This window comes from Amblyomma mixtum, chromosome 3 (assembly GCF_055824585.1).
Source record: "Amblyomma mixtum isolate Tamu chromosome 3, ASM5582458v1, whole genome shotgun sequence".
Lineage (NCBI taxonomy): Eukaryota > Metazoa > Arthropoda > Arachnida > Ixodida > Ixodidae > Amblyomma > Amblyomma mixtum.
In genome coordinates, this window is record NC_143014.1 from 279,361,007 (window position 1) to 279,388,489 (window position 27,483).

The 27,483-nt window shown below is 51.5% G+C and overlaps 1 pseudogene; it reads right to left on the minus strand.

Moving 5' to 3' along the window:
• The window catches only part of LOC149354999 (endothelin-converting enzyme 1-like), a 50,475-nt pseudogene extending 23,435 nt beyond the window's left edge, over nucleotides 1-27,040 (minus strand).
• Between the last annotated feature and the right edge of the window lie 443 nt (nucleotides 27,041-27,483).

Consider the following 27,483-nt stretch of genomic DNA (forward strand, 5'->3'; position numbering starts at 1 on the left):
CCCATTTTCCTTAATCCGGCCCTGCGTAGCCCTGGCTTTAATTTAAGCAAATGTGGTCTCGAGCCATCGTCTAACAGAACGATGTCGTCATTGTAGCCGCTCACGCATCCTGAAGACGTTTGTCCGCCATGTACTTGAGCGACGGCCTCTTTATTGGACTCGCGTGTACTGCGCGTTCCACACTCGACGATCGCAAAAGAGTGCTTGCTTGTAAGGCTGTGCTGCTGACGCCACTGCGTCACGAAGCACACGCCGGCCACTGATGGCGAAGGCAAGCGCATCCGTGCATCGCTCTGTGGAGCAGCGGGCAGCTGCGCCGCATGGGGCCCCGCAAACCGCTTCTTTGTCTTAGCAAGCAGCTTCTACGTGGACGATGCCCGGCGCTTTCTCATCCTGCGACGCGCCGAGTGTGTGCCGAACAGCGCTGTACGCACCGTTCCAAAGCGAGCGTGCAATGAAGAGCTACTGATTTTAACTCGATAGGGTTAAGGGTCCCGTTCAGCGGAGAAACCGTCGCAGGTGGCGTCGGCGTGTCGAGGAAATCGGGATTGGTCGAGAGGGTCCTGACATCACAACCACATGACCTCGCTCTTGTAATTCGAACACCCCACAACGATCATACAGTACAGCAGTGATGACGTCGCTGCACAATTACTCGACGTCATTCGTGACGTTATTCTACTACCATTACGTAGGCCTCTAAGCAGTGGCGGTCCTAGAGGGGAGGGGAGCCGGTCGCCGCCCCCCCCCCCGCCAAAAAAAAAAGCCTTTGCACATCTTCCTGAAAGGCCGGTTTTGGGCTCTCATAGGGCGAGGTGTGATTTTTGACGTAGAGCTCGAAAGCTTTTCGCCTGTGATGTGTCAGGTAATCTCCTATTTTGTACGTTCACATTATTAGCGGCCGTCTTATTTCTCATAATTTTATGTTCTACAGCTTGGTTGCTATACAAGTACAATTTCTTAGTGATTATCGAGGTATCGTGGTCCTCCCGTGACCCCCCCCCCCCCATTCTCGTTGCCTTGCCTTGGCGCCGGCGGCGGTGCCCTTTGCCTGCGGTTACGGTGGCCAGAAACCTCGTCGGGGTAGAAAGAAGCCACCCATTGATGTCTTTATCCCCCATGGGACAGCGACGCCAGCGAGGGGCTCATCCCTTCTAAAAGGGTGTGGTGAGGGGCTAGTTGATACGACATTATAAGAATAAAAAATTGCAAAAAAGGACGGGACAAGAGAGAAGAAGCACTCTGCGCTTGTCGCATGTGCTTCTTCTCTCTCGTCCCGTCCTTTTTGCGCAGTTTTTTTTACCGTTCTTATAATGACATCCCTTCTGCTGGCTTCACAAGGAGCTCCGACCAACCGCCATGTCGGAGCATACCGGGGGCGGAACAAAGCCCCTTCCCCGAACTGAGTAATGAAGGCCGCTAAATCGCTCGCGGAATGCCCGGACAGGCGCTTTGACCTTCCTGGACGCACCGTGGCGGGATACCTCAGCCGACGACCTATTTTCCGGAAGAACAGCACGAACTTGGACGACGGCTGAAGGAAGACACATACTCAAGGATCATGATACTAATCACGAGAACAGTTTCGTGGCTTGCCAAGAAAATATTGCCTATGTCATCCCATTATCCTCCGGCAAGCATTATGTGGGCCATACGGGCAGACGCCTAAATGAACGCCTCTAAGAACTCAACAACAACGTGCATAACATCGTGAAAGGGCATCTAGGCATTCATTGCAGAGATTTTGAGAGCTAAAACTGCCAGCCGCACTTCAAGATAACCATGGTGATAAGAAAGCACAAATATTAGCTAACGTGTGGAACCACTGAAGCCGAACATCTCGCTCGGTCAGCAGAAACTCTTTTCATCAGCCCCTCTTTGGAAATTTGATCAAAAGAATTGCCCTTTTTAACCACATGGAGGTGACAGAGCGATTGGCTTCTTGTGTATCATGATTGAATGTGTATGTTGTTCCTTTTGTTGTTTGGGGGCCACCTATTTATTTCACGGTCTAAGCAATAAAAACTTCAGTTGCAAGTCAACGCCCGTCTGTGTGTCTTCCTTCAGTTCTCGTCCAAGTTCGCGCTGTTCTTCAGGAAAATGTCATAGCAACTCGCCCAAGCATCCGTTTTAAACTGTTTTCCCCTAGTATAGAAATGAATATTGCTCACGTAACCGTTAACATTCAAAGCATCAGTTATGGTATAACATCTGTATCGTTCGCCATTTATTTTTCAACAACAAAGCACACAAAAATTGCTGTAGAACTACAATTGTAACAAGAATCGTGGTGCTATGTTTTTTTTTTCTTTTTGGGTATCCGTAAGTACGTCCGCCCCTCCTAGAACCAATCTCTGGGACCGCCACTGCCTCTGAGGAAGAAAAGCAGGTGCGTTGTAGAGAAAAATGGTCGGGCTTAGATTCAATCGCTGCCCCTCGACGAATGAGGAACGTTCGTTCGACTTCGTCAAAGGAAGGCCGTGTATGTATTTTGCCAAATATAATAATAAAACACGATGAAGCAAAATAAAATAACGATAAGTGTCCGTGTCTGCGAAGTGGTATGCGTGAACGGCCGGGAGGCAGGGAACAGTGTGTTTATTATCAGACAAGGGGCTGCTTATATAAGGACAGGTACAAGCATGAGCATGCGCGCTTGGTACCGTAAGGGCACGTGTTAACATGACAGTGCGCATACTTACATCTTCTTTCTTTTCGAAGAGAAAGAAAGAAAAAGAACGAAAAAAAAAAGTAAAAAAAAGTTTCCAAATTCAAATGTCAGGGACCTAATGCGGCGGTCTCTCTGGCAGGGGGTAACATTGTGGCGGTCTACGCTGACGGTCAGTTCTACGAAGGATGACCTCAGGTTGTAGCTCCGCCATCTGGTCAGGCTGGGATACCGACTCCGCAGAAATGGTCGCTTCAGGGTCCGACGTTGGTTGCATTTCTTTGGAACTGAGATGCTCCCTGGTGCGCCGCAGCTCTTGTCCGTTGTCTGTAAGTAGGGTGTATGACCTAGGTGTTCCTGCAGGGCCTACAACCACAGCTGGCAACCATGTTCTGCGTATGGTGTTGTACACCGATACTTGAGACCCGCTGCGAAGATGTGGTAAACGCTTAGTCGTTCGGTTGTAGAAGACGCGCTGCTTTTCTCTTATTTCCTGGAGGCGATTGCGAACGGATTGCGATGGCACAGTTTGTGGTTCGAGGTGCTGGGGAAGAACCGGCAACTGGGTCCTTGTTTGGCGGCCCATCAACCTATGAACAGGCGACTTCAGTTGCTCGTCCCTTGGCATCTTTCGCCACTCCAGCAGGGCGCTGTAAAATTCTAGGGTTTAGAAAGGAGACTGCGTGAGCAGTTTTTTCGCCTCCTACACAGCACGCTCCGCCATGCCGTTACCACGAGGATAGTACGGGCTTGACGTTACGTGGACAATTCCAAGCTGCGCAGCAAAAGAGCGGAAACAGGCGCTGTTGAAAGGTGGGCCGTTATCACTGCAAAGATTTGCCGGGATTCCATGAGTCGCGAAGACGAGCATGCACGCATTGTTTATCGCCGTCGCTGCTGTCTGACGTAGCTTTTGAACCTCGAAAAAGAACGAGTAGAAATCCACGAGGATTAGGTAGGACTGGTCATCGTGGTGGAAAATATGAAGCCCTACTGCTTGTCATGGCAGGCCTGGTATCTCGTGGCTCAGCATAGGCAGTCTAGTGTTCCTGCGCTTGTACTTTTCGCACGCTGCACATGACTTAGCTAGAGATGAGATGTCTACGTTCATGCCGGGCCAGAACATTACTTCTCTAGCTCTCATCTTCATTTTTTCTTCGCCTCCATGTGCGGTGTGGAGCAAGCGCAGAATTTCCGGTCGCTTGGCAGGAGGAATTACTATTTTGTTGTTTCTGAGTAGCAGGCCTTCCTCAACGTGCAGCTCGTTGCGGTAGCACCAGTATGGACGCAGGGCATGCGGCACATGGTCCTTCGTTTCCGGCCATTCTGTGCTCGAGTAACGGCGCAGTTCAGCCATACTAGCATCTTTGTAGTTTCATGCCGAATATTTTCGAGCTGCTGGTCGGACACCGGAAGCGAAGAAACAACGCTGACTTGAAATTGTTCTGTCTCGTCAGTTAGTTCCGTAGTACTCGGGAAGCGAGAAAGCGCATCGGGTAGAAATAACTCCTTTCCTGGTTTGAACGTCACCTTGATTGGGAATCTTTGCAAAACAAGCCTCATGCGTTACAATCGTAGAGGGCATTCACAAAGTGGCTTTTTGAATATAGATTCCAGAGGCCTCTGATCAGACTCGACGGTAACCTCTGACTGCCCGAAGATATAATCTTTCTACTATTTCCTTACTTTCTGAGGCGTGCACGGTGTTTAAGCGGCCAATCAGCCCTAAGCGTTCAGCCACCTTGCCGCTCAATATAACAGGAACTGCTTGTTTCACGATAAAGAATAGCGCAGTGGTAGTCTGCGCTGTACTGGCGACCGGAAGCTCAATCTTCTTCGTGGCCTTTTCTATGTGCCCGAAAAACGACCGTAGCGTAGAGCAGCAGTCTTGTGCTGGCTTCGTAGTTATGTTACTGAGCTTCGCTTCGGGCATGACGCAACAGTTGGCTCCAGTATCAATTTTGCAGCGTATGGCGGAACCTGCGATGTCGACAGTCGCTGACCAGCGGTCTTGGTCATAAATTGCATTGACTTCCAGGGTTTGAAGGAAATAACCCTCGTCCTCTGCCATTTCGACCTGCTTTATCTTGCATCCCTGGCCCCTCGGTCTTGCTTGTTGACGACATCCACGCGCGAAGTGGTTTCGGCCGCCACACTTGTTGCAGCGCTTGCCTTGCGCAGGGCACTTTGCTTTTCCGTGCTCCGTGAAACAGCAGTTCGGGCAAATTCCGAGGCTAGCTTTCGATTTCACCGCATGTATGGCGGCCTCATCTGTTCCGCTCACTTCTGCCTCCCTGATCTCGTTAAAACGCTCCTTCGCTTGTTCCCTTGCTCGGCATATTTCCACTGTTTTGGTATACGACGGATTTTCAGACAGAAGTTTCTGCTGCAGATCCTTGTCTTTAACTCCTAGAATTATTTGACTGCGCAGTAGTCTGTCCTCTAGCTCTCCGAATTCGCACAAGCGAGCAAGACTTCGGATATCGATTAGCCATTCGTTAAAAGATTCGCCCTCACGTTGATCTCGGGAGCCGAAGCGAAACTCGTTGAATGTTAAATTCTTCGCTGGTTTGTAGTGGGCCTCAAATTTTTCAATCAGCTTATCGAGGTCTTTCTTTTCGTTCTCATTTGCGAAATCGAAGGTATAGAGCACCCGCCTTGCTTCTTCTCCAATTGTCACAAGAAGGGTTGCTGCCTGGACGTCTTTAGGCTGCTTCCTTATTCCGGTTGCCGTAGAAAGCAGAGTAAACTCACTTTTCCAGATGATCCAATTCTGGTAAGCGGCACCCGTACTTTCCAGTGGCTTTGGCGGTGGAAGAACCGTCGAGGCCATGCTTCTTTTTATGGAGGGTACTAGGGGTGCAGCTGGACGAGGGGACGGCGAAGAACAGCGGTGAACGCGGCTTGCGAAACGCGTCGCCGCCCCACTTCTGACACCATGTGAGCGGCCGGGAGGCAAGGATCAAAGTGTGTTTATTATCAGACAAGGGGCGGCTTATATAAGGACAGGTACAAGCATGAGCATGCGCACTTGGTACCATAAGGGCACGTGTTAACATGACAGTGCGCATACTTACAGTATGGAAAAGGGACCCCGGCCAGCTGAACGGACCCATTAACTCTAACACGTCATACTTTCAAGGCTACGGAGCAAGTAAGGTTTTTTATATCATCTGGCAGGAAAATTTCGTTCCGTTAAATAGACATGGAAACTGTAAAATTTCTGAAGGAACTTGGAAAAGGGCATCGTGTTTTTGGTTTGTAGACTGTTTTCTATTACGACTTTGTAATTAGTGTTCAACGTTTCCTCCACGACGGTGCTTGAGCGCAACGTTTGCAACAGTGCAATGGTTTCTACGCTGAAGTTTTCATGCGCCTTGCGAGCGTGGCTCGAAGGGCTAGTCGGTAAATTCATGGCAGCGAAACACGCAGAACAACGCAACTTTTTAAACAATGTGCAGAGAAAGGATAAACAAGCACCAACGTGCTGTGGTTTTCGTCTTTTGGTTTGGTTTTGGGGGGTTTAACGTCCCAAAGCGACTAAGGCTATGAGAGACGCCGTAGTGGAGGGCTCCGGAAATTTCGACCACCTGGGGTTCTTTAACGTGCACTGACATCGCACAGTACACGGGCCTCTAGAATTTCTCCTCCAAAGAAATTCCAGCCGCCGAGGCCGGGATCGAACCCGCGTCTTTTGGGTCAGCAGCCGAGCACCTTAGCCACTGAGCCACCGCGGCGGCGGTTTTCGTCTTTTATCTGGTCCTTGTCTTAAAAGTTGCGCTGATTTCCGTTTTCCGCTGTTTTGCATGTGCTTCTCGTTGCAACGGAATTTCTCAAAAAACGCAAGAGTTTGTTTCCCTTCCCCGCGAATAGAGGCGGGTGGTGCCCCAGCGCGTACGTAGCGTCGTTGTGTGCTTCGTTTCTGTCCTGCGCGAAGCGTAAATGTTTGCGCGTGCGCATTGTGGCGTGTGTGTACCGCAAGAGACATGTTAAAGAACTAGCAAGAAGCAGTGGTGCCGTGCCTAAGGAACGGCGTCACCTCTTCTTGTAAAACTGCCTTCGAGGCCTCGTTTTGTTACAAAATATGAAATTCGTCTTGCTGTACAAGTACTGTGTGCAGAGATGCCGGGAAAAATACGCCGCAAGGCCTAAATGACGGCGTTTTCTTCCCATGAAGACAGATGCAAATTGATTAAAGCAGCTTCAGACTACACCTACAAAGCCACCAGCTCTTTGCAGTTGAGTAGCACCATCTGCAGGCCAATTTTTGTTTTGGAAGGCAGTGTGTAGGTGTTTCACCGGGACCGTATTTTGCAACAGTTGATTTCAGGCCGCGTTCTTTTGCGCTGCTACCATTGGTAGCTACCTCCTGTGGTGTTAATTGCTGATTGCTACAAACGCTAGGTTGACGAATAAGAAAAAGGCTGAAGAATAAATTGTAAAAATAACCGTTACAAAATACAGCCCCAGGCTAAGACGAAGTGTGGTCGGTTCGTCTGGGCCGTCGTAAGAGTAGCATATGTCACATCAACCCTAAACGAACCGCTCTTATGCATCGACTGAACAGGCGTCACGGCTACGCTCGCCAATGCACAAAGTAGGCAAAATGACACGCGCTTTCACCAACTCGAAATCCATTGCTTACTTATAGTCAGTGCAGTGACATGCGCAATATGTTTAGGTAGAGGCTCTCTTATGAACTGCTGTTAATAGCATTTTCAAGCAATGAATTTCAAAGATAATATGGAATTCGGTCGGATGTGATGCGCAACACCTGAGACACCTGGCAGGTGGCTGTAACGACTACGAACTGGAGCCACCGCTTTCGCCTCGAGAAAAATGATGTTGCACAATCATGACGCTGGAATGGTGATGGTCGTTAAACTGCCACATAGTGGAACAGTTGCGAAGAAGGAATGTAAAGCGGACCGTGAGAAAAAATAGTGATTTATTGGCGTTTTGATGGTTTAGCTGGTTGCCAAGGCAAAGTTCGCATGATTTTCTGCAAAAGAGCCATTCCGCTAACTCAGTGGTTCGAAAAATCAGGAGAATTTCAATTGAAAGTGTTGCATGCCCTGCTTTGGCTCAGTGGTTTTGGCGCGCGGCTTCTGACCCGAAAGACGCGGGTTTGATCGCGGCCGCGGCGGTCGAATTTGGATGGAGGCGAAATGCAAGAGACCCGTGTGCTGTACCATGTCAGTGCACGTTATAGAATTAACCCTAGGTGACCCAAACTTCTGGAGCCCTTCACTGCGGCGTCCCTCATAGCCTGAGTCGCTTTGGGACGTTAAGTCCCCATAAACCAAACCAAAGCTGACGCCAAACTCGTCGGTGATGTGGTGTTGTTGTGACGCCGAAATCGGAAAAACGAAGCTCGCACAATGTGACCAAGAATGAACGCGCAACGCCCAGCGCACGGTTACCAAGCATAATGATAATAATTTCTTGGTAGTTTTTTACTGAAAAATAATAAAAAAGGAAGCTAAATTATGACTGCATGCCGCAGAAACTATCGATCGCTTCAGTCTCGAACATTGCGGTCGGCACAAATAAAAGGGATAGGGAAGAGCGATAAGTCATAGGAAGTACAGAAGTACAGATTGTAAATGACAAAAAAAAGGATTGTGGAGAGGTGAAAACATGAACAAAGCTATTTACATCCTATTTACACATTTCTTCCAAGCATGCAGACTCGAAAGTATAAGCAACTGCACGAGTAAAAGTGCGCTATCACAGATTTACCCGCACGAGTTCACTGACACAAATGTTTACGCGTATGTGAGGAAAGGAAAGGCGCAGACGCTTCCTGAGGAAAGAGGTCAAAGAGGGGCAGAATAAAGGAGACAGAAACAGGCACCGTAGTGGAGGGCTCCGGAATATTTCGACCACAGTAGGCCTGTTAGCGTCCACTAACAACGCACAGTATACGCGGGCGTCGTTTGCATGGAATCCATCGAAATGCGGCCAAGTCGTGCCCTCATAGCATGCAGGAAATCTCGACTATCAGGTTTCCCGCCTCTTCGCGGTAGGCTTCCCTGGTCCGGTCATATCTGCCGTCACTGAAACCCTCCTGCAGAAACAAAAAGGCGCCCAAAAAAGACCTGACTACTCGGCTTCAAAGCCGGTTGTGGTCCCATATGTGCACCAGGGGTCTCATAGCCTGAAGGAAGTGGACGGTTGACACCATGTACCTTTGGTGTTCTCAGCCCCCAACAAGCTATCAAAGCTTTGCTGCTGCATTTCTGGCGTTTGTGAAAGGGATTGCAAAAAAAGGCATGGCACTTCCTATGTTAAGTGCGCCTCAGGAGTGGTATACAGCTTGCCCCTTTCTTGTGGGTCTTCCTATGTAGGCCAAACTCGCTGTTGCGTTAATGACCGGCTACGGGAGCATGCAAAAAATCTTGACAATAATGATAAAAATTCAAACCTTGTAAGGCACATTTCTTCGCGCACGTGTAGGGCAAGATTTGAGATGACAAAGATTCTAGGCAGGAGTATTAATATAAAAGCCCGGCATGTCTTAGAGCCCTTCCATGTTAAAAAACTATCTGATCGCTGCGTAAGTGATGCTTCATTGCAGATCTATGATGCTGAAGTTTCATATCCTGATTCGTTTGGATAAAATTGCGGTCTTTGTGATGTGTGTGCCTGCTCTACCTTTACGCATGCTCTGCTCTTCTGTATATATGCTGTTTTTGTTTCACCCCATTAAACAGTTGGTAGTTGCGCTCGTGAACTGTTGTATGTGTTTCTTTCTGTGTCCTGTCTAAGTTGTTGCGCAATTCACTTATATACTATTCACTCCTGCGACCTCGTGTACATCAGCAGAACGATATCACCACTGAACGGGTAACGCTTATAGGAGACTCACGCTGTCCCTGCTCTTGGCCCTACGCGGCGAACCCTTCTGGGCGCCGCCTCTGCCAGTGGCGTTGGTTCCGCTCCGGGACCGTCGGACAGAAGGGGCGCGGTAGGCACGAGCCGAGGACGCGTCTGCCGCCGACTCCGCCGTTGCTCTCTTGCTGCAGCCGCCTGTGCGCTCTGGAAGCCACCGGGCAGAAGAATACTGTCAGCAAGGAATGCACGACTCAGGCGCACTCGGAGCCACACATCGGTAAAAAATTGAAGAGGGGGGGGGGGGGGCACTTTGTTGACCTATAGTGCGGTGAGGCGGAAACCGTAAGCGCGGTGTTGCTGCTTGTATCACTGATGTGTGGTTAAGACGGTAAGCTTCGCATCTAAGAGTGGAACGCGACAGCGTCTTGTAACGCTGCCAGGGAGTCCACAGAACGCCATCGCTAGTTCGGCTGTACGCCTTGTTCTTCGGTAAATTGGTTTTTGAGGAAGGGAAATGTATCTGTCTGGCATGTCTGTGACTCGCACTGTGACGTCACGACCATTTCGACCAATTGAAAAGCGTGACATTTGTGACAACTCCTGCTTACAACAATGAGGCATTAAAGGCTTCCGCCTTAAAATGAAGCTGACTGCACCACTAAGTCCTCACGACGAACGGTACAGTCCGTGGGGTCATCGCCTAGCTGTAGCCGATGCCCTTTTCAGTTTTATTTGTTCATTTATTAATGCGAGATATATGTCGCAATGCCACAAAATCCGGCGTCCGCCAACTATGGCACGAAATTCGGAGGATGTCAGAACGCCTGGTGTACGATGTCACAAAACATATAAGTTGACATGCATAGTCATGAATGATGAAACGTAACGTACTATGACCTATGAAAGTCCTTATTCAGTCATTCTGCTACGTATCATGACTCAAGACTCATGACTCAAGACTACCACAAGTAAAATTCAGTAATGTGTAGAGTTTGTACAGAGTACGCGTAGTGATGACGCATAGTCATGACGGATCACTCAGCACTTCTGCTAAGTAGCAAGACTCAATACTTTAAAAGTAACGTAAGGTCCATAAAGTTTGTACAAACGTTACGCTTAGTTATGCCTCGTAGTCACAGTCATGACTAATGATGCAGTCATTCTGCAAGGTAGCATGACTCAACATTTTGCCATAAATGTACCAAAAATATATAGGGTTTTTACAAAGTATGCATAATCATGGCTCATAGTCATTCCGCAACGTAGCGTCCTTCAGCAATTTAATGCTTTCGCATTTTCACACCTAAGCATTCTTAAGTGTCTCTGCCGAATTTTTATAATTACCTGAAGGAAGTAATGATCTCTTTTGAAGAACAAATGGGGTGGCAACGCACTTAGTCCCCGGAGTACAAAACCCTTGTAGCGCGCCTTTGGTCTTTTTTCTAGGGTTAGTGATGAGCAGAGCTGAAGTAAGCTGCTGTGCAATGGCGTACTCGCGTAGAGCGAACCAGTTTCAATCACCTGTCAGGCCTCTCTATAATTTGTACGCCGTTTCCGCCGTGCCCCCCGCATAGCCCTATGCGAATGCGACTGCAACGTGCTACACCATCAATTCACTGAGAAAGGCTCAATGGATCGAGATAAGCTGGTGGGATTAAAAGGCGACCAGGGTCGGCAAAGGAGCATTCGATAAATATGGCTCCTTTGTCATTCCGAGCATACATGGAGTGGCGTTTTTAAGAGCGTTAGCTCTTACTACTTACGTTTGTCAAGGACGCGTCGGTCTGCAAAAGAGGTTAAATTGATCAGAACAGTAACCACGAGACCACATTATATCACACAGCAACAGTGGGCGCGTACCACCTCCTTTCGTGCCTATACTTAGCATCCGTTATGTATGTGCCAGTATAGCGGCCATCGAAGCGGGACCCTCCCCACCAGGACCACCATTCGCATAAATTTTGGGAGCCACCCGTTTGACGCAGAATGTTTGAAGTAGTGTTAAATGACTTGTCATGTTCCTCAGGATAAAATGACTAATGGAGATGAAGCCCAAAATATGTCTGGGGTTCACAACGACGGTCTCTCCGCCTCCGAACTGAGCACTCCGAGGACTTTCAGACGGCCATTACGGCCGAACCATTTGTCGCAGGGGGTTGCGAATGGTGTCAAACGATTCGTCGTATTGTGATATACAGGTTTATACAATTTATTAACTATATAACGAGGAAATATACCGGATATAGCGAAGGTGGCTGTAAATAGCAATAGTAGTGCAAATTACACGCGGTAGATGGCGTTGCTTGTATCTTAGAACGGTCATGAGGACGGAGAAAGAAAGAGCATTAAAGGGGTAGAGACATCAAATTCCAAGGTTGTACAAAAGACTGCCATACGTTTCCTTTGTATGTGAGGACCAGAAGAGCGAAGTATTAAATTTAAGGGATGTCTAGAACATATTTTAATTTCATTTTAAAGTTTGTGAAAATGCTCACTCTTGAAGTCTGAGCCATCGCTAGTGCATCAGTGTGACGTAGGAACAGAGAAGAAAACACAAGCAAGTATTTTCTACGTCATTGCACAGTTTTCTGACGTACGGCACCAAGTTTTGCGGTTTCGCGGCCTAGCAACCTTGGTTACGAGTGCTCACGAGTCTTTTTTTCTGCACGCTTGCGAGTGCGATGGTGCTTTACGCCCGGCGTTGCCGCAGGCGATGTCGTTGCCGAAAGATCCACTTTTGCAGAGGAATATTGCCGGTGCTCTAATCTAGGAAGCATTCTCTGGTATCATGGATGTTATGTATTTTCTTGTGCGAACGTGAAGTACGCCGAGCATGCCGGCCGGCCGGCCAGCCTGGATCCCGTCTGCCGGCGTCATAACAACGAGCTAAAGTGTGTTCTTGACGTAAATAATAAACCCTGGGATAAGAAATGTAAAAAATGTGTCATTCTTGAGGATCGCTGACCAATACTGAGCTGCTGGCAAAGGTAACGACTGTGATACGAGCAAACTTCTTGCCACAACCGCCTCGTAGCTCCGCTGGCCCGACGTTCGGGTCCGACTCGCCTGGCGCCCGCTCGCTTCGCTGCTGAAGGCGTCGCGGATATTTACCATACTATTATTTTATTGTGAGATGATGCTGTTGACAGTAAAGCGATGTGTAGAGTAGGCCTTTTATTATAGCTAAGGCGACTTCCGAAGCGCCGGCCGCTGCGGCTCCAATGCGAAAGAGGCTATAGGCCTAGCGACGACCACGGCAGCCAGGCAGCAGCAGAGCTCGCCGCCCGGAGCGCCCGCGAGCGGTGCCGTTGCCGAAAGCTCCAAACATAAGCAGGCATGCTTTATCGCTGCTCGAGCAGTCTTTCTGATAACAAGGCGATCTTGTCTTTTCTTGCGACATTTGTACACCATCCCAAGCAGCGCGGCGGCGACGTGCGACACCGATTGTGGACGGAGCTTGGGTACAGCGGCGCAGCGATGCTCACCGCTCCGTGTGTGCCTGCTTGCAGTGGGACGGCAGTTCGCAAGCGACGATCGGTGCGGCGCGTCGGCCAAGTGGCCATATGGTTTGAATGTTGCTGCGCGTGCATTATTTGTCAACATAATGATTACATTTTGCGCTGGTAGCTTTTGGTCGGCGAATGTTTTCGCTCGGCCACCGATCTGCCCAAGACGCGTCGGCCGACGGGTCTCGTCGGCATCTTTGGTCGGCGACGTTGTCACACTAGGACGACGCTTGGTCGTTGGAGGCGTCGTCGTCGTCGTCGTCGGTGCAGTGTGACTGGCTAGTCGGGGAACGACTAGGTTGGCCGACGCGACCGTTGGCCGACGCGCCTGAACTGCGCGCTGGTCCCAGGCTGCCCTAGTCGTCGCTAGGCCTAGGTGATTTCGCTTCGAAGCAGCAGTTGACGCCGCTTTGGAAGTCGACTGTGCTATAATAAAAGGCCTACTCTTCACATCGCTTTAGTGCGAACTCGTCCCATAATAGAAGATAAGTTCGATTTCGTGCACGACGCCTTCATCAACGGAGCTAGCAGACGAGCAGCGCGCACGAAGCAGCAGCGTCGAGCTGTCGGGATAAGACAACGTCGGCGTGAGGTCGGCGCTGTTGTCGGCAGAGTGTGACACACGGGTCGGCCGACGGCGATGCGCTCGTCGGGCGACGACCGGCGCTCGGTCGGCGTCTGCGCAGTGTGACAGACGCGTCGACGGCACGAAAATCGCTGCCGCCGACCATCGCCAGACTGAAATCGGCCGATCGTCGGCCTAGTGTGAACGCGCCTTTACCATTTGACGTTGCCTACACGCTCGGCCTTCGCTGGCACAATCTGAGCTACGTCGGGCCTGACGCCTGCCTCCTCTTCGGAATCACTGGCCAGCGGATCAAAAATGAAGTGGTTGTCGGGGTTCGAGCCGCGGCGTCGCCTTCCTCGTCTGCGTCATCCCGCGATTCCTCATAATCGGTGTCTTCGCCGAAATAAAACTCTTCTTTCCGACTCGGAGCTATTCGGCATTGCGACTTGCCCTCCGCCCGGCTCTCCGTGTTTACGCGCACCACGTGCGTGTCAAGCAGCCGACATGCCTACACGACGTCACGGCTTTCCGGACCCACGTGACAACGCATTGTCTGGTTTTTGACGTCATGCAAGAGCCTGGCAAAACCTGGCAACTACGAACCGAAACTGAAACTGCTGGGTACAAATAATACGATTATTAATTATATAACGCGAGTTCATGCTTCTAAGATGGTGTTCCATGCTCACTGAATCGCTACGCATTATTTACAACCCAGAGGTACAACACAAAAATTTGGTGTCTCTACCCCTTTAAACGACAGGTTAAAAACGCGGACGTTAAAAATTGGATGAATTCAATGGAAAAGAAACATAGTGTAGAACTATATCGATTCTGGAAAAGGCAGATCAGGAAAGAATTTTTCTATGATAACTCAAGAGGCAGTGCCCTACTTTTTGAAGCTAGATCAGGGTGTCTTAGAACGCGCAGCTACAAAAAGAAATTTAACGAAGAAGATGACACATGTGCAGTGTGTGGTAGATCTGTGGAAACAATTGAACACCTCATAATCAAATGTGATGGTATCCATCCGGATGTCGATGCAGGCACAGTCACTCTTTCTGAGGCCCTAGGGTTTAAAGATAACAATGGTCATGTAAATAAATCTGCAGTGGAAGTCAGCAAAAAGCGATTGGAGGATTGGTGGCTGAAAAGCAGAGATGTGGCATAAGGTTAGAATAGTAGGAAACCGTAGGCAAAGTTGATGGATCTTAATGAGAATTGCCAACACAGTAAACAAAAAAAAATAATAAATAAAGAAAAGCTGAGCATGGTGTCAATTGCCACCACCCCGTTTCAAAGGGGGCGCTCCTATCCATCCATCCATCCATCCAACGGATGTTTCCGGAGAGGAAACATTCGTGGATGTTTGGGTTTGGTTTTCTCCACGTTTGCTGAGCACACCATTATAAACACTTGAAACTCACGTAGCTAACGCTCTTAAGTAGAAAACTGAGGCTGTGTTGGCAGAGAACTTTTTCATTGGAAACCGACTGCGCAGACAAAAGCAACAATGCTACGCTTATTGCTTTTGGCCGCCGCAGTGGCTCAGTGGTTACGGTGCTCGGCTGTTGACCCGAAAGCCGCGGGTCCGATCCCGGCCGCGGCGGCTGAATTTCGATGAAGGCGAAATTCTAGAGGCCCGTGTGCTGTGCAATGTCAGTGCACGTTAAAGAACCCCAGGTGGTCGAAATTTCCGGAGCCCTTCACTACGGCGTCCCTCATAGCCTGAGTTGCTTCGGGACCTTAAACCCCAATAAACCAGGCAATAAACCAGGCTTATTGCTTTTGATGGCCTTCTCGCGTAAGTGCATATATCATGCTGACTAAAACGTCACTTCTGAATCTGAAAGACTAGGCGGAATCCTATCACGCGCTTACATGCCAGACGCCATTTTTCCGCGAAACTTATTTCCAACACGCTTAGGTTTCTTTCCTTAAATTATATCGATTTTGCGCGTAAAGCTGATTACAATAGCAGATGTTACGAAACAAATTGGAAGACAAAACGATTTCTTGCGACGGCTTGTACCTGACGGTTTTTCGTGAAAATTTATGGGGTCACCCGCGAGCAGCCAGCCGGGAAGGCGCGCTTCCGTGCCAGCTATGCGCGGGCGTTCTCGTGTCCCCAACCCGTGGCGCAAAGTCACAGCCACGGCGGGTTCGGACGAAGTAGGCAACGAACAGAGTACGCTAGGAAACCGTTTATTTACCTAGCGCAATGCAAAGCACACTGCGGAAGAATGTTCTATCCGATAATATATGGTTCAGCAGCTTACCAGGTCGTCGTCGACCGGCGTTGAATAATCCAGGGAGGCGCGGGCAGGAGACGGGGTCGGCGGGGCAATCGGGCAGTCACCACGGCGAGAGGGGAGACTAAACAGCCTTTGTTCCCGCGTGAGCTCTCCTTAAACCCCTATGACATTGCACCCCCCTTGAGCAACCGGTTGCAACCAAGAGGGGTCGTTCACCCCGTTCCTAAGACGCCAGAGCGTAGGCGTGACGTCACGTCCGAACTGAGAGTGAGGAGAGTTGCCGGGTGCCCTCCTCTCCCCATTCCCTGCGGCATGCGCTCTCGTCTCGTGACTCGGCGCGGGCAGGCGAGGGATATCTGTATATCCCACATCCTCCCCTCCTTAAGAAGCCTCCCGGACAGAGAAGCGGGCGCAACGTTACTTAATCTTCTCCGCCATCCAGGGATCGAAGTTCTTCGGCTCCCGCTGGTACACTTGTTGATGTCCGCGCCACGCCCGCACCGATCAGCTGGTCCGAAGGCTTGACCACCCGCGAGATGCCGACGTCGAAAGGTGGCTTGTTACCGGTCGCCGTCTTCCGAGTACGCGCGGCTGCGCCGCTCCGGTGAATATGGTCGACCGCCTCCTTGGCCCCGGCTTCGATTGCTTGGAGGCCAGGTCTGTGGCTGCGTCGCTCTGAGAGACCGGGTCAGGTGGCTTCAGAGGCGAGGGCCGCGGCGCTTTCATGTTAGAGGCCGCGGTTGGGCTGCCCTGGCGTGCCCGGTTAGCTGGCGAGGGCTCAGGGTTGAGGTGGTAAACGGGCCACGGCTGCGATCTCTGTGTTTTGACCAGCTTGTTCTTGGGTAGGCGGGTGCAGCGGCGTACAGTCGGCAGGCGGCCAGCTCCGACGCGATGTGGCAGGTGGCAGGGGCGCCTGGCTGCAGCAGGGAGGCGGCTTCAGGTCGCGGGCTGGGCGTAGCGGCGGGCCATGGGCGCGGCGCGTTGCCGAAGCTGGATGGTGGCTTCTAGTTGGTAGACGTGAACGATGTCGTTCTGATGCGCCCTGCTTCTTTTCCATCTGCGCTGAAAAGGTCAACACAGATGTAACCAACTCCCGCAGCGCGTGCTACGTAGCTGTTCGGCCCTCACGAGAGTCATGAGGGTTAACGCAAGTAAGTCTTACGTAACATTGATCGGCATGAGCGGCCCGTACGTTCATGCATCTAACGAGACTGCGTGTCGGCCTGCGCCCTCGCTCTAGTCCGCGCAGGCAGATTTTATTTCTGCCTACGGCGCAAGTTATAGCGGGACGCGGAATTTGCCGGCTGATCGCAGCGCTCGTTTTCCGACTGCGGCGCGGGTCGGGCTGTGTCCTGGACCCACTCATCTCGCTGCACGTAACGTTTCAGGTCGCATACGTGCACCGGTCCGCCTGTCGGTTTCGACCGCAAGTCCTCGAGCCTGTAAACGAGCGAGGAAAGCTTCTCTCGCACGCGAAACGGCCCGATCCATTTCGGCGCCAACGAGGCCGCGAACTGTCTGCTAGCATCGCTCAGAACGTGTTGGCGCCGAAGCACCAGATCGCCCACTTCGTAGCGAACATCCCGGTGCGAGCGGTCGTACTGTGCTTTCTGCTGCGCCCTAGCAGTGGTCAGGTTGCGGCGAGCCTTGTGTAAGGCCTCCGTCATCTTAGCGCGCAGCTGCGTCGCGTATTCAGCTCGTGCTGACGAAGCGACTGGCGTCTTCCTGCTGTCCGTTAGAACCCGGTCCATCGGATTTAGCAGCTCTCTACCTAGATTGAGAGAAGACGGCGCATACCCAGTCGAGCGGTTAACGGTCGAACGCAAAGCGAACGCGATCTCCGGCAGATAGGAGTCCCAATCTTTGTGCCTCTCAGAGTACGCGACAAGCATGTGCTTGATGTTGCGGTTGACTCGTTCCGTGGGGTTCGACTGAGCATGATAGGTGGTCGTTTTCTTGTGCTTAATGCCGAGTGCAGCGCACGAATCTACGAACACCTTCGCAGTGAAGTAGGACGCGTTGTCCGTTATCAGCTGCTCTGGGAAACCGAACCTGGTGAATACGTCCATCAGCTTCTCCATGATCACTCGTGCCGTCAGCTTTCTCAGGGGGAAAAGTTCAACCCACTTGCTGAAGTGATCTGTGACCACCAGCAGGAACTTGTTCCTACTCGGTGTCGTGGGATACGGTCCCATGATGTCACACGCCGCGATTTGCCAGGGAGTCTGGCTGTTAATCGGCTGCATGAGGCCGGGCGGTCGTCCACCCCGGGGCTTCACGCTTTGGCACACATGACATGAGCGGGCGTAGCGTGTTACGTCCCTTTTCATGCCCAGCCAGGTAGCAAAGCGACACAACTTAATGTAAGTCTTCGGGCCGCTTGCATGCCCAGCGATGCACGAGTCATGAAAGTAACGTAACAGTGCCGCTCTCAACACTCGCGGTATCTTCGAGCAACTCCTTTCTGCTAAACACGATCCCCACGGAACTCGCGTAGTCCACGTGGTTCACGCTCTCGCCTGGGGTCAACGGTCGGTCCGTGTCCCTCACATCGGCTACGGCTGGCGACAATCCCGCACTCTCTCCCTCTGTCGGGTGGTCGGTCGCGTGACCTTCCTCGCCCTGGACAGGCGCTCGCGAGAGTGCGTCAGCCACGGCGTTGTTCTTCCCTCTGCGGTAGCGCACGGTAAAGTCGTAGCGCTGCAGCAACAGGGCCCACCGCGCCAGGCGGCCGCTCGGCTCGCTGAGTCGTCTCAGCCAGGTGAGCGCCATGTGATCCGTCTCGATCACAAATGCCACCCCGTCGACGTAGTAGTCGAACTTCCGCAGAGCAAAAACTATCGCGAGACATTCCTTCTCAGTCACCGAATAGTTTCTCTCTGCCGGCGTCAGTGAACGGCTCGCGAACGCTACCGGTCGGATGACGCCTTCATGCTCCTGAAGCAACACTGCTCCTAAGCCCAGGTCGCTTGCGTCGGTTTGAATCACAAACTCCCTGTTCAGGTCGGGTAGCTGCAACTCAGCCGTGTCCGCGAGCACCTTGGTGAGGTTGCGCAGTGCAGCCTCTTGCTCGTGACCCCAACTCCAGCGCTCTCCCTTCTTCAAAAGCTTTGTCAAAGGTGCCTGCAGCGCTGCGCAATCTGGGATGAACTGGCGATAAAAGTTCGCCATTCCCAGGAAGCGTCTGAGACCAGCTAGATCTGACGGCGACGGAAACTTAAGCAAAGCCTCGAGTTTATCCTCGCACGGCAGAATGCGGCCTTTGTCGATCGTGAACCCCAACAGTGTTATTCGGGTCGCGGCGATCTGCGCCTTCTTCGGGTTCAAAGTGATTCCCGCGGACCTCAGCCTCTCTAGGATGTCCCTCAAGTGGCGCAGGTGTTCCTCGAACGTTTTCGAGTACACCACGATGTCGTCTAGGTATGCGAGCGCGTGGTGCCACTTCGCATCTCCCAGAACACGGTCCATTAGGCGCTGATAAGTAGCGGGTGCTCCTACCAAGCCAAAAGACATTCTCTTGAATTGGAAAAGACCTCTGTGACAAGTGAAAGCAGTCTTCTCCTTATCACGCTCATCCATTTCAACCTGAAAGTATCCGCGGCTAGCATCGAGCGTAGTAAAGTACTTCGCCCCACCTAGGTTGGACACTAGGGAAGAAATGGTTGGTAGAGGGTACGCATCCTTTTTCGTAACCTCATTCAGTCTGCGGTAGTCCACGCAAAGCCGATATGTATCGTCTTTCTTTGGGACTAAGACTACCGGGAAGCCCCAAGGGCTGTTAGACCTCTCCACAACGCCAGTATCGATAAGTTCGTCTAAGGCGCCGTCCAGTGCTTTTCTCTTAGCCAAGCTAATTGGTCTAGGATTGCACTTCCAAGGCAGTGCATCACCCGTGTCTATTCTGTGCCTTACTAGTGTAGTCAGGCCAGGCCGGTCTGTGAATGTCGCGTTGAATTCGTATAGGAGAGATGACAAGCGTGCCTTCTCCCTCTCCGATACGCTGTTCACCTCCGACAACAAAGGGTGCATTGACCTCACTGGCACGGTAGAACAACTTTCTACCGCGACAACATTCTCTGTGGGCCCTCTTTCAGCGGCGACTGTCCGCTCGCATGCTTGTTTCCGGGCCGGCGGGGGTGATTTTCCACGGTCACTCCCCGCTAGCTCCGCGTTCGGAGCCGTAATTGACTGCGAGGCCGCGGGCGCTTTTGCAAAAAGCTTCAAGGCGCCGGTGGTGCGCTCTCGATAGCCTCCGCTGGCTATGTCTATCACAATGCCTGTCTTGGCTAGGAAGTCTCGCCCAAGAATTACAGGAACGGATAAACAGGGAAGATGAACGAGGCGTTGTCGCCGCACGCGTCTTTCCCAGCGAACCACTATCCTAGCTGCACCGCTGGATTGCGCTGTGCCGCTCGCGAGGCGAAAAGTGGTATCGCACTCTCTCAACCGGATTTTGTTCTGGCGGAGATGGTTTAGCACTTCGTCACCGAACAAAGAAGCGCTTGCCCCTGTGTCGAGTAACGCGGTGAATTTCTTTCGAGCTATCGTTAGCTCGATGAACGGCGCTGGCAAGTCAACAGAACTTCCTACGCGACATGCCAAAGGCGCTAATAAACCGGGGTTCTCTGTGTAAGCCGCGCGGGATCGAAGGTCGATCACCGGCGGCTGCAGCCGTTTCCCGACTGTGTTTGGTCACGGGCGGGGAGGCGGCCACAGTCGCGGGCGAAGTGGCCCCACACCTGTAGCAGCGGTTGCTCGGGCTCCGACGGGCTAGGCGCTGGTCGCCACGTTCCGGTCGGTCGTTTCGATCTCGATCTCGCGGTGCGGACGGTGGGGGCCGCTCGTGCGGCCGCGTGTCGGCCTCGCGATCTCGGCTACAGGTGTTCCGCTCTGCGGCAGCGTGTGCTGTTCGCAGCGCGTAGCTGAATGGGTCCAAAGCGCGGTCGGACAATTCCCAACCCCTCGGGACACTCTCGTCAGCAAACTGTGCTGTCGCTTCAGCTCTAGACGGACTACGCGCTGAGCTGCCATTCCACGCGCAGCGAGGCTCGAGTGACTGCGATGCAGGTGGCGGCGGCCGATACGCTCGCGCAGAGAGGATGTCTCCCTGGATGCGCTTCGCCTCAGCAGCTAGCTCGTCCAGATCTCTAAACCTGCCTCCTCTCAGGTAGGCCGCGAAAGTCGGGTGCGCTTGTCGTGTGACACGCTCAACTTTCTCCGTGTTTGTGGCGCGAGGGTCAGCGAGGCGATACAGTTCGTCCATCGCTCGGACGTACTCTAACAAAGACTCGTCGGGGTGCTGGGTGCGGAGTTCCAGCTCCCTCCTCAAACGCCACTCGTAGTTTGCGGGGAGGAATTCGTCGCGGAAGCTTGCGCTGAACTCCTCCATTGTCCTCGCTCGGTTACCGGTTAGTCGGTACCAGCGGGCCGCTTGCTCCGTCAAAGAGACAGGCACAACACGCGCGAGCAGTTCGGCGTCTGCAATTCCTGTCGCTTGCTGATAACGCAGCAGACGGTCGAGGTACTCATTAGCCCCTGTTCTGTCATGGTACCCCGTGTAGGTAGGTACGTCTATCCTAAGACGGGGTGCCTGGGCCGGGGCTTGCAAATTGTTTTGCAACATACCCGCTAAGCTCTGCATAACTTGCATCGCGTTCTGCAAGAGCACCTCGGATGACTGCGGACTAACGCCCCCGGAGTTGGGCGCAGCCGCTGATGGCGTCGAACAATGAGGCGTAGGTGCCCTATTGCTCGCACCACGGAGCGGCGAGGTGCCCGATGTGGTGCCCTCCGTACCAGGCCTAAGTCCTGCCGACGCGCCCGGAAATGCAACTCGGCTATTCCGCGTGGAATACTCAAGATTTACGCCTTCCAAAGGCAAGTCAAGTAGGGAGCCCTGGCTCTGTGCCGCTAGCTCTGACAGCATGAACAAAGACTGGAAGTCAGGCCTATCAGCTGCCATCCTTTGTTAGCGCGTCGACAGTCGTTCGCTCCAACAAAGTACACTGCTCAATGCCTAGTTCGCCCCACGTTCGGGTGCCAAGATATGGGGTCACCCGCGAGCAGCCAGCCGGGAAGGCGCGCTTCCGTGCCAGCTATGCGCGGGCGTTCTCGTGTCCCCAACCCGTGGCGCAAAGTCACAGCCACGGCGGGTTCGGACGAAGTAGGCAACGAACAGAGTACGCTAGGAAACCGTTTATTTACCTAGCGCAATGCAAAGCACACTGCGGAAGAATGTTCTATCCGATAATATATGGTTCAGCAGCTTACCAGGTCGTCGTCGACCGGCGTTGAATAATCCAGGGAGGCGCGGGCAGGAGACGGGGTCGGCGGGGCAATCGGGCAGTCACCACGGCGAGAGGGGAGACTAAACAGCCTTTGTTCCCGCGTGAGCTCTCCTTAAACCCCTATGACATTGCACCCCCCTTGAGCAACCGGTTGCAACCAAGAGGGGTCGTTCACCCCGTTCCTAAGACGCCAGAGCGTAGGCGTGACGTCACGTCCGAACTGAGAGTGAGGAGAGTTGCCGGGTGCCCTCCTCTCCCCATTCCCTGCGGCATGCGCTCTCGTCTCGTGACTCGGCGCGGGCAGGCGAGGGATATCTGTATATCCCACAAATTGTGTATCCAGTATGTAGATATGACTAAACTCAACAATCCCCGCTGAGATTTCAAGAGCAGTGAAGCATATAAACTGCGTTTGTTTCTTTCTTTTCATGTCTGAATGCCGGCAACGCTGATTTCACATCAAAGGTCGCTGGGAAGAGCGTGAGAGACGGTAGATGGTGGTTTCATCTCGGAGCATCATAAAGGATGAAGCTGCAGCTGAGAAGACACATTCAGAGGGAGAACCGTGACAATGATGCCGGTACCCTACTGGATAATGTAGAGGAGAGATCAGGGTGCTGTGTATTGCAGTGCGGTTCAGCTTTAGGAAATAGTGTGACTCTGAATATCTCGGTTCTACCCCTAGCTTCTTTGAAATACATTGTCCGTTCTAAACAAAAGGATGCTTTGGTGGCTAGCAGTGTTGCACACGCGTACTTGCAGTCCCATGCGGAAAATTTGGAGGAGACACTTAAGGTCCGCCTTAAGGGTATAACGCGATAGCGTAATGGGTTAATTCTAACATGTGCAGAAGGTGAATCTCTACTTTACATTCATAGATCCCTGGGAGTCCTCGTGCCACTCCTGGCGCAGTGGTACAGCGATTCAGCAATGCGCCACAGCCCTGCGATGGCAGGTGCTCCCAGCGGTGGGCCTTGTGCGGCCAACGTTGCTCGTCAGGAGCGACGAATCATTAATTTAACTTCCATCTGCAACGGCGGTCAGTGTGCTCACTACGCTGTGGGCGGGTTGCGATGAAGCGGCATGGTCACGTATCCTAGGTAGCCCACCTACCTGCTATGCTTCTCTGGGCACCGCATGCCAGTGTCATGCTCGGGATTTTTCGCTCGCAACGCCGACGCCGGATTATCGGGTGAAGTGGGCCTTTAACTCTATCACGTTAAACCACAGCAATATTGGCCGCCCCCTTTCAACGAGAAAATTTCTTTCTGTGAAAGCACGAATCGTTACTTAACTGGACACTATAGCGCATCCCCACTAGCCTCCTTTATGATCCCCGCTCCACTTTTCCATCCTATAGCGCGTGCCCAGATTGGCCCGTATACTTTTACCCTCCCCCCTTAACCTTATAAGGGCCCATGTACTGTGCGATGTCAGTGCACGTTAAAGAACCCCATGTGGTCGAAATTTCCGGAGCCCTCCACTACGGCGTCTCTTATAGCCTTAGTCGCTTTGGGACGTTAAACCCCATAAACCAAACCAACCCAACCTAACCTTATAAGGATAAGTGCTGGGGAGGCCCTTATCCCTTCCTTAACGTGCCGACTCTCAAAAAGACGCATACACAACATGTCTGAAATGTTCTACGCCAGCCTCTGAAGTGTACGTTCGGCCCCAGCTGTGGACGTGTCCAGGAACAAGGGCCTCAATGACAACAATGCTTAATGAGGTTTGGCATGCCATGGCCTCTCCATGCGGCTACAGGACAATGATAAGAGCAGGAGCCTGCCCAGATTCCTGCATGAGGATAGCCTTGATGATGTAGACAGTCAAAATAATGCCACATGGCAAGTCCTCGAACTGAAAAGAGAGTATCGCATTAGCCATTGTTCTTGAAGCGACAGCTTCACTCTTCTAGGTAAAGCCGGGTAACGCCGTGTGTGCAGTATGACCTTCGGGAGAGCTGCCCACTGGATAGTGAGCAAAATGCCCATCGTGGCAGGTGGCAGTTAAACTAATTATTGGTCGCCAGGGAAGAGCAATCTGGGTCGCACAAGCACCACTGGTGCAGCACCTGCCAGAGCAGTGGCGCATCACTCAACCACTGCACCACTGCGCCAGGAGTGGTATGAGGACTACGAGCGACCTGTGAATGTAAAGTGAGAATGACCAGTTCCGTATATAAGGGCATTAGCCCGTTAACGCTATCGTGTCATACCCTTAAGGCGGAGGTTAGGTGTCCGAATTTAAACTATGCAATCATGTCAAAGGACTATATAGACACCAAATTTTTGCCTTTCTTTTCTTCTGTCAATCAGTGCGTTAGATATTAGTATACATGGATCACCCCGCGGTGTTTGCCTACGACATTTAATGAATGTGTAATTAACTTTCTTCTCTCATGCTGTTACGATGTCGGATACATCAACCGAACGATGGCTGTGATGTTCAGTTGAACTTGAGGTCACGTGAGGCAAAAAAAATGGCGATATAACTGCTGGTACGCCGTTTGTTGTTATTCTGGCTCTTGAGTTTGGGTTCAGTGCTGTAATTAGTTAAAAATATGTATCAGTGTTTATATTGCAGTTCTTCCGTGCCTCACGCGACCTAACTGTACATCACAGCGATCGTTCGGTTGATGAAATCGAAACAGCGTGAGAGAAGAAATTCAATCATAAATTATTTAGCGGTCGTAAGCAAATACCACGTGGTGATCCGTGTCTTTCAATGTCTAGCGCTTCACTTTAAAGATGAAAACATGTAATAAAATTAGGCTTCTTTAATCCTCTAAAAGCACCACAGCAAGTGATAGCGCACATATGTCGCGGTTGTCCTAAGCAAACTGAACCGTCTGTCAATTTCTTTTTTAATCAACAGAAAAATCTTAATGCGTTCATTGTGCCCGTAAGACCCAGCAGTGGCTCCTAAATCCGCCGCAGGAAGGTGTGACCTTCACTTGGTCGAGAACGTACCTTGATGCAGCAGCATCGAAAGGCACAGCTAGGCGGATAAAATATTAGTATATTCTGATTAACAGCACCCGAAGTAAAATTAAATAGGTATTACAATTCTTCCGTGTTGCACCCGCGTTAATTTTGGCTTGAACAATCACAGGAGGAAAAATAATCGCCAGGCGTGCAAAAAAATTAGCTGCAGTTTAGCAACTGCTGACCGTGGTTAAATAGCGAAAGCTATGACGTATCGGGCAACTATATGCGGCTTGGAGCCTGTAAAGTTAAGTGCGTTCCGGATACTGGATAGCCAGAGCGCCCACCCTGCCACCCTGGCTGGTGGCAGTTAATGGTTGACCACAAGAGTTTGCTCACCCAATGAACACTGCGGCCTATTGCTGCAGTGCCGCGTGTCAGCAACAACGTTGACAGCGCTAACGCATTCAGCCCACAGGTCTCTCTCACCACCCCACGTACCTCAAAGCGCAATTCACGCGTTAACTGACTAAGGGAGCCAGTTATCCGCAATTCCTTTCCATAAAATCACCGTAGTCTAAAACGTTGTCAACGCCGAGGCCAACAAACAAATTGAACGCCGACTGCCTATTGCTTCAGTGCCGCGTTTCTGACATAACGGTCGTCAATGCGAACGCATGGAGTGCACATCTGTCACTACCGCCATTATCATCATCATCAGCAGCAGCAGCAGCCTGACTACGCTCACTGCAGGGCAAAGGCCTCTCCCGTTTCTCTCCAATTAACCATGTGCTTCGCCAGTAGAGGCCACCTTATTCCCGCAATTTTCTTAATCTCATCCGTCCACCTAACTTTCTGCCGCCCCCTGCTACGCGTGCCTTCTCTTGGAATCCACTCCGTTACCCTTAAAGACCAGCGGTTATCTGGCCTTCGCATTACATCCTGCCCAAGCCCACTTCTTCCTATTGATTTAAACTAGGATATCATTAACGCGCGTTTCTTCTCTCACCCACTCCACCCGCTTCCGATTTCTTAACGTTACACCTATCATTTTCTTTCCATAGCTCGCTGCGTGTTCCTTAACTTCAGCTGAACCCTCGTTGTTAGCCTCCACGTTTCCGCCCCATAGATGAGTGTACCGGTAAGATACAGCTGTTGTATACTTTTCTCTTGAGGGATATTAGTAAACTGGCATTAATGATCTGAGAGAACCTGCCATATGCGCTCCACCCCATTCTTATTCGTATAATTATTTCCCTCTCATGATCCGGGTCAGCTGTCACTACCTGCCCTAAATAGACATATTCACTTACTACTTCCAGCACGTGGCTACCTCCAGTTAACTTAAATCTCGACTGAGGTGTCTACTGTCCCAGAGGGCTAGTTATGCGCCTTTCTTTTGCTTTCGAAGCTCCCGCTCTTCATCGGTTTCGTAGCTGAAAGCGCGGCTAAGGCGTTCGCTATCACAGGGGGGCAGTTATACGCCTTTCCTTTGCTTTGCTTTATCTGAAGGTCAAATGAAGGTAAAATCTCCAGACACGGTGACCTTGGCTTTAGCTAGGGTAGTGAAGCTTCGCTTCAGAAACTTGATTCATTAACTGATTGGAGTCGAACTTGCCGAGTTCTTTCTTCGCAGGTCATGCGGGCCTACCTAGCAATCCACTTACCAGATCCACGCTGGGCGGCAGCCTGCGAGTGAGCGCCTCTTGCCACGCCGCGGACAGCTTCTGACGAAGGCGATGGCCTGCAGACCGCCGACGGCCGAGCAGGTGCCAGGCGTCCTTCGGCGTCGACACCAGCCAGATCCTGCGCCAGCGTCGACTCGCGACGCTCGCTGGACTGCGGCGAAGCCTCGAGTGGCTTGCCCTGCTCGGTTGCTCCAGGACAGGTTTCCGGTGGCTTCGTCATGGTCAGTTCACCGCTCTTGCATGGTGGTCTCGTGAACCTTCTGCGCTTGTCATCTTTGGCTTGGGTCGGGTCGGGCGGCTTCATTTTTCTTCTTCTTCTTCTTCACCATATGAAAATGGCACATACCCACGCGGGGGGATTGGCCAAGTTACGGTGGTGAATGCCAAGGAGGTATAAGTGCGGGACAAAAGCTAAGTAAAATAGTAGAATGTCTGAAATTAGAAAATATGTATGAATTGTTAGAAATCTTTAATAAGCAAATTAGATACATCAGCAAACAAAATAAAATACGCTTTTTCCCCTTCCTCTTCGTCGTCTTCGTGCGTGGTGATCGCCATTTCTTTTTAAAATTAGAGGCTACATGAGTTGTGCACGAGAATGCCACATCAAGTAAAAATCCTCTTTTTCGCGTTGCGCGTTAGGTAAATTGCCAGTCACGGATGCCAAGCGTGAGTGCTGAAGGCTCACCTCGCCTAAAACAAGCGTGCAAAAAATTGCCTTCAGTCACGCTTAGCAACAGTTATGCA